Source organism: Orycteropus afer, unplaced genomic scaffold (assembly GCF_000298275.1).
Source record: "Orycteropus afer afer isolate SDZICR_OR568_19922 unplaced genomic scaffold, OryAfe1.0 scaffold00231, whole genome shotgun sequence".
In the NCBI taxonomy this organism is placed as follows: Eukaryota; Metazoa; Chordata; class Mammalia; order Tubulidentata; family Orycteropodidae; genus Orycteropus; species Orycteropus afer.
In genome coordinates, this window is record NW_006921818.1 from 4,751,456 (window position 1) to 4,758,830 (window position 7,375).

Consider the following 7,375-nt stretch of genomic DNA (forward strand, 5'->3'; position numbering starts at 1 on the left):
CTTTAGTTTTGTGTATTTCACTGTACATAAATTATATTTCAATAAAATGCGTTTAAAAAAAAAAAAAGAATTCCCAGGTATGTAGTAGAGCTGACAAGGGACAGGGTTGTAGTCACTTCTTGGTCATAGCCAGCTACCCAGAGGGAGCGAGTAGTTGGACCTGTGGGCCTGGAACCATAGTCACAGGGGACATTACACTCAATTGGCATAACATACTATACAAAAACATTGTTCCACATCCCACTTTGGCAAGTAGTGACTGGCATCTTAAAAGCTTGCAAGCGGCCATCTAGATGCAACGATGGGTCTCTCCTCATCCAGAGCAAAGAAGAATGAAGAAAACCAAAGACACATGGACACAATTAGTCCAAGCAACTGGTACACCATGCAGTCGTCAACTTGTAAGACTATGTGACCAGAAGAAGTAGATGGTGCCTGGCTACCACTGTCAACCACTCATAGGAGGATTTATGCAGGAGATCCTGGATAGAGTAGGAGAACAATGTGGAACAAAACTCAAAATCATTTAAAAAAAAAGGGACCAGATTTGCTGCTCTGGTAGAGCCTGGTGGAACCATTGAGACTATGACCTCTAGCTGCCCTTCAGGTCTGGAATTGAACTCCCTCCTGTGGCTTCCAGCCAAACAAAAGACAGGCACGTGAGCTGAACATTTGCATTAGGTAGATACACTCCTTGGAAAGATCAGTCATGGGAGAATAGAAGGGCTGTGTATGCACAGGGAGACAGCTCAAGGGACAGGAGTGTATGGGAGAGAAGGGCACAGGAAAGAGGTAACTATGGGGAGGAAATGGGAAGGGAGCTGTTGCATTGTGGGAAATTGCAGTCAATGTCATGAGACAAAGTTTATGTGAGCTGCTGTATGGAAAGTGAATATGCTCTGTAAACTTTCACCCAAATCACAATAAAAATTTAGAAAAAAAATAGGAAAATAGCTGGCAAGGGAAAGTGGTATCAAGAAGTTATTATCTGGTACTTTTTGTATTCATATAATTTCAAATTTACAGAAAATTTGCAAGTGATGTAATCTGATAACATTAAACTCACAGCTGGGGGGTTGTAGGAAAGGGATGAGAGAGTGGTCTCAAAGCCTCAGGAGGAAAACTCTCCCACCTCCAAGCCCCACTTACTTAATTTTTTAAAATCATTTTTCACATCAGTATGGGCCCATGGATATTTATTTTATTCTGTGGGTCATAACCCAATGGTATCAATATTTATTCTGTTGCTCAAATTGTTCCATCTTTGGCCATGAAGAGCTCTTTCAGGCTGGCACCTCAGGATGCTCCAGGCTCAAGTTTATTTTCCCTGCCCCAGCCCAGGCATCAACCACTTCTCCAAGGACATTTTTTTCATTATTATTTTATTAACGATAGTTTTTCACTGTCACTTTGCAGTTTACAAAGAAAATTTTGTGTATGTGATTTGCATACACAAATTGCAGTGCAAATTGGTTTTCCATTCAATGATTCATACACATTTTGTTTTGTGACATTCATCAAAATCCCCACAAAGGAAAAGCAGTCTTCCCACTTCAAAGAATGGGCTTTAGAAACCAAGATCTGAATTCTAGGTGTACTCATTGCTGTTGAGTCTTACTGCATCTCTCAGCGGACAAAGCTTGGAAGCATATGTGTGTATCACTGGTTCACTGTTGATCTCTGGTAAGATGAGGCCTCAATGGTAAGGAGACCAGGCCCAGCCCCCAGTAGCACTTCACAGAGAACTGGAAGGTGGATGTACTAGATGTTGCCTGAAGGAGAAGAGCCAGAGAATGAGTGGATGCAAGATCAGACCTACAGCATTTCAATCATATCATTTTGTCTTAGAGGTCTGACCTGAGTCTGACAGGCCTGATCTGCAAAAACCTGCTTGTAAGCAGTGTTGTCGGTTAAATTTACTTAACTCTCAGAACCTCATATTCTTCATTTGTGATATAGGAAAATAATTCCAACCTGAATAGTTATTCTAAGTTGGAGATAAACCGTGTCAAGTGCCATGCATTATTAGGCATTCAGTTAGAGTTAGTTAGCAAAGTTAACATCTTTTGTTTTTGTAAATTAAATCAGTTGACTGCCTATCTGCATGTACACATACAGTCATTAGTAAGGTGGATCTGTTCTTGAATCCAAAACTTCTTGAATGCAAAACAAATAATCATTCAGTTCCTGCCATTTCTAGCTGTTACTGAATATCTCCGTATCTTTCTTAGGGGGAAAAAAAACACCCATTAAATCTTAAGGCTTCACATATGACTGTCTATTCCAGGACACAGTGGAAGGGGCAGGATCCTACAAGTTGAAAATGTGAGCATATGCTGTGATTCTTTTTTTTCTTTTTTGTTTACTATTATTATGGCGAAAACATATACAACAAGACATTTGCCAACATAACAACTTCCACAGGGGACTTTTATGACATTTTTCATGTTGTGCCACCATTATTGCTATCCTTTTCCAAAATATTCCACCACCATTAGCATAAACTCAGTGCCTCCCAGACAAAATCTTCCCCTTTCCCCCTCCCTCCTACCCCTGGTAACTACTAATGATCTTTGGTTTCTATATATATATATTTTTTTTTCTTTTCCAGCCTATCTAGGATTTTCCCTCCCATCCCTGGTAACCAACAAAGAAAGTTTCCTTTCATGTATAAACCTTTTTTTTTTTTTTTCACAATGGTAGACTAATATTTATCCTTCTGTGATTATCTCATTTCACTCAGCATAATATCCTCCCAAATTCATCCACATTATGCAGTGTTTTGCAGATTCTATATTATTCTTTAGGGTTGTGTGGTATTCCATTGTGTATATGTACTGCGGTTTATCTATCTATTCCTTGGTTGATGGACACTTAGGTTGTTTCCATCTCTTTGTTGTTGTGAATAGTGCTGTGATAAAATGGGTGTACATATATCTATCTATTCATGCCCTGCCTGTCACTTCTTTGGGATATATACTAGTAATGGGATTGCTGGGTCAAGTGATATCTCTAACTTTTTCAGTAATTGCCATACCGATTTCCACAGTGGTTGAATCGTTTCACGATCCCACCAGCAGTGTATGAGAGTCCTAATCTCTCCATATCCTCACCAGCATTTGTTATTTTCTGTCTTGTTGAACTTTGCTGTTAATGCTGAGGTAAGATAGTATCTCATGGTTGTTTTGATTTGCATCTCTAATGACTAATGATTGTAAACATTTCTTCATGTGTTTGTTGGCTGCCTGAATATCTTCTTTGGTGAAGTGTCTGTTCATGTTGGATTGTTTCTTTTTGTTGTTGAGGTGTTGGAGTTTTCTATAAATTTTAGAGATAATAGGTCTTTTGTCCAATATGTCATTGCCAAATATTTTTCTCATTCTTTAGGTTCTCTTTTTACTCTTTTGGAGAAGTCTTTGGAAGTACATAAGAATTTCATTTTTAGAAGGTCCCAATCATCTAGTTTATCTTCTGCTATTTGTGCACCTTGGGTTATGCTTGATAGTCTATTTATGCTGTATATTAGGGCCTCTTAAGTTTGCCCCTATTTTTTCTTCAATGAACTTTATAACTTTAGGTTTCACATTTAAGTCTTTGATCCATTTGGAGTTAGTTTTTTTTATGGTGTGAGGTATGGATCTTAGGCTGTGGTTCTTCATGATGCAGGAATGTAATGTCTAAGTCAAGTGTGTGACCTGTGCAAGTTGGCTTATGAAATATTATGATCTCTTGCAGAGACACTGCTTTGTTATAACAGAATCTCAGAGCTGAAGGGTATCTTAGCAATCAGTAGTCTAGCACTTTCCTTTTAGAGATAGGGAAGGAGAAATGGCTTGCCCAAGATCACACAGTTAATGAGTATTTCCTGCAAACCATCTCTGAACTTTGTGTTCCTCTTTCTGTGGCTGTGAAAACTCTCTTGTGAGATTTCATGCAGAAATACGTAACCTGCATAGGGGTCATTACCAACTCAATCCCTCATTTGTTTTCAAGGAAGGGCTCGAATGTAGTGAGGGAGTGAACCATTCAGATATCTGAGGAAAGAGTATTCCAAGCTGAGGGAACAGCAAGATGAGAGAGTAAGTACTGGATACTTTGATCTTTTGGGACCCAGACTCATCACTGCAAGCACTCTACTTCCTCTTCTTTCACTGCTGGCCTTTGTGAACTTTATTAGGGTTTTATATCTACTCTGCAATATATATGTCAGACAATAAGAAGGAATAGCAGCTGAATAAAATAAAGTAAGAGGGCTGGTGTAGATACCAGGAAGCTCAATTCTCATTCCACCTGCAGTATTATTATTTAGACTTGATTTGGAGTAAGTCACTCAACTTCTCTGGGATTCAGTTTTCTCATTTATAAAATGAGGGGCCTAAAAAAAAAATGAGGAAAAAAAAGTTAAAAAAAAAATGAGGGACCTAAATAATTCTAAGGTCCTTTCCAGCTTTATTTTATAATTCCTTCAACTATAAATAATTTCAAGGTTTTAAAATAAAACTTGACCTCACCTCTGTATGAATCTTGAAATTGCAGATTGTTCCAGGTGATAGTCTGTGAAATCAGAAAAGCAGTTGAAGGATGCAGCCCTGCCAGGCCAGTCCTGTATTCTCCCAACAAGAGACTAAAGACTTAAGTACCTATGGTAGTTGTTGGTAGTAGTGTCAAGTGCTATTGAGTTGATTTCAACTCATAGCAACCCTACGTGACAGAGCAGAACTGCCTCATAGGATTTTCTTGAGTATAGTCTTTATGGAAGCAGATCACCAAGTCTTTCTCCCACAGAATTGCTGGGTGGGTTCTAACCATCAGCCTTTCAGTTAGCTGCCAAGCTGTGGTTGAATTGCTGAAGGGGAATTGGCCAAAAATAGAAATGCTGGTGGAACCCAGGATTCCCATGAGTTCTGGCAGTGTGGGAAGTGTTAGACCATTGAGAAACAGGCAGGCCACTGCACAGTCACAGTGAGGGACACAGGGCATGCAGACTAGTGACTGGCAGGAAAGGAAGAACCTACAGTAATGCTTGTTTATGTGTACAGCTTGTGGAGCTTTCCAAGCAGTTTCCCACCCATGACTTCATTCCATCAATACAGCAAGCCTGTGAGAGGGATAGTAGGACAGAAGTGATCCTTATGCATCTCTGTTTTACAGCAAAGGGATATGAGGATCAGAGAGGTAAAGTATTTTTGCCCAAAGCCTGGTAACTAGTAATGGTGATGCTGGGCCACATTTGGCAGCTAGCTTGGCAATGGGCTGCTTAACAGCAGACAGTCTCAGCCAAAGCACACTTCAGGGTCAAATTTAAAAATGCAGGGACCGAGGTCCCTCCCCAGAAGTACTGAGTTGTAATCTCAGGGGTGAAGGCATGTGATCAGCAGCCGCAAAAGATGATCTAGTTATCATAGTTCAGTATTGAAATGTGCGTAGGCCCAAACATGAGACCTGAAGAGAAAGGAAGTTGCAAAAAGGTCATGGATGCCACATCTTCAGACTTCCTCTAACTTCACAAGAAGAAGACAGAATCACCATCAACAGCCCAAGGCTTATTCCTATGAGGCTAGACATGCTGCCATACTCCAACCTTTTACCAGTTCTTACATCAGCCATCCCTCACACGGCACTCACTACTTCTCTGGTAGGTTCAATAATTCATTGCAATGGCCACACAGAACTCACAGACTATACTCAGAATTATCGAGTTTATTAGGGAAGTAACAGGCTACATTTCAGGTTTACGAATGTGCTCAGGATACAATTCTTCGATCAGGACAGTCTTCCCTGTGCTATGCCTTCAGACACGCCTCTCTGGCCCTTGATCTCTCAGCCTGGCCTCTGCCCTGCTTGGGCAACTGTTTCAAAGCTCTTCTGGCTCTGCTGATAGGTACACCTAGGTGCATCCCAATCCATCAGCAAGCCTCTTGCCCAAGGGCACTCAGCTTTCTCGCTCTGTGGGCCAGGTAAGCCCACCACTCTGTCTCGTGCCTCTTGGTTCTACTGCTACCATCTCTCTTCTGGGGCATCTCTCTGGCAGGGCATCTTTCTGCTGGGGTGTCTTCTCTACTAGGGTGTCTCTGCCAAGAAGGACCAGCGCAGGGATCTTAGGTCCAAGGACACGCTCTGCTTCGCGTCCAGCTTTTCTCTCTAGATGGCAGTGAGATCCCCCTTCGTCCTCTCAACTCAATGCCATTGAGTTGATTCTGACTCAGCAACCCCTCCTTGGGTTTCTAAGGTGGAGTCTCTATGGAAGTAGATTTCCCAGTCTTCCTTCCGAGTAGTGGCTGGTGGGTTTGAACCACCAGCCTTCTGGTTAGCAGTCGAATACTTTAGGCACTATGCCACCAGAGCTCTTCCTCTTCCTCTAGGACGGCTCATTTTAAGTGTGGCAGAATGACAAAAATAACCAATCCCAACATGAGAGTTTTACACATTTTTTTTGTATGGTCCTTGCCAGTAATCCAGTGGGACTTAGAAAGACTATGGCTAGACAAGGAGCTCTGGTAGCATAGTGCCTAAGGCACTTCACTGCTAACCAGAAAGCTAGCAGTTCAAACCCACCAGCTACTCCTCGGAAGGAAGGTTGGGCAATCTACTTTCATAGTGATACCACCTCAGAAACCCAAGGAGGGGTCACTATGAGTCAGGTCCAACTCGACGGCACATAACAACAACAACAACAACATGGCTAGACAAAGCCATATGAAGTAATTCATTGCACCCCGGAAGTCTTAAATGGAAATGCAAAAATATACAGATGTGTAACCAAACTGTATAGTACATACACAAAATAGAATACTATGCAACACTAAAGAATAATGAAGAATCCATGAAACACCTCATAACATGGATGAACTTGGAGGACACTATGCAGAGTGAAATAAGTCAATCACAGAAGGACAAGGACAAATATTGTATTAGTTCGCTGTTGTAAAAAGTCAAGGAAAGGTTTATACAGAGAAGGAAACTCTGTTGGTTACCAGGGATAGTAGTGGAGGGGAGGGAAAATTGCTAGATAGGTAAGAGACAAACGTTGATTTGGGTGAAGGGAAAGGTAGTATACCAAATAATACTAAAGTATTATTTATAATACTAAAGTATACCTTAATAATACTAAAGAAAAGGAAGACATGAAAGGTACATACTACTGTATCATCAATAATAACAAACATTAATCTATGGGTGGTGTGATAGTTGAAGATGTGTCAACTTGGCTGGACTCCAGTTGTGAGTGGTGGTTCCCATGATGGATCACATGACTGCGTTCTAAGCGGCCGGTCGGTCTAGGGGGAGTTTCCCCAGGGGTGTGGCCTACCTGCAATACTATCCCAGGGACAAACTGGAAGAACGGCATTCCGGACTATATACTTCCTGGAGCGAA

At 41.2% G+C, this 7,375-nt stretch overlaps 1 protein-coding gene across 1 annotated transcript in view; it reads left to right on the forward strand.

Annotated features, from left to right (window-relative positions):
- The window catches only part of ELMOD3 (ELMO domain containing 3), a 55,640-nt gene that overhangs the window by 31,702 nt on the left and 16,563 nt on the right, over positions 1-7,375 (forward strand). The window lies entirely within an intron of this gene.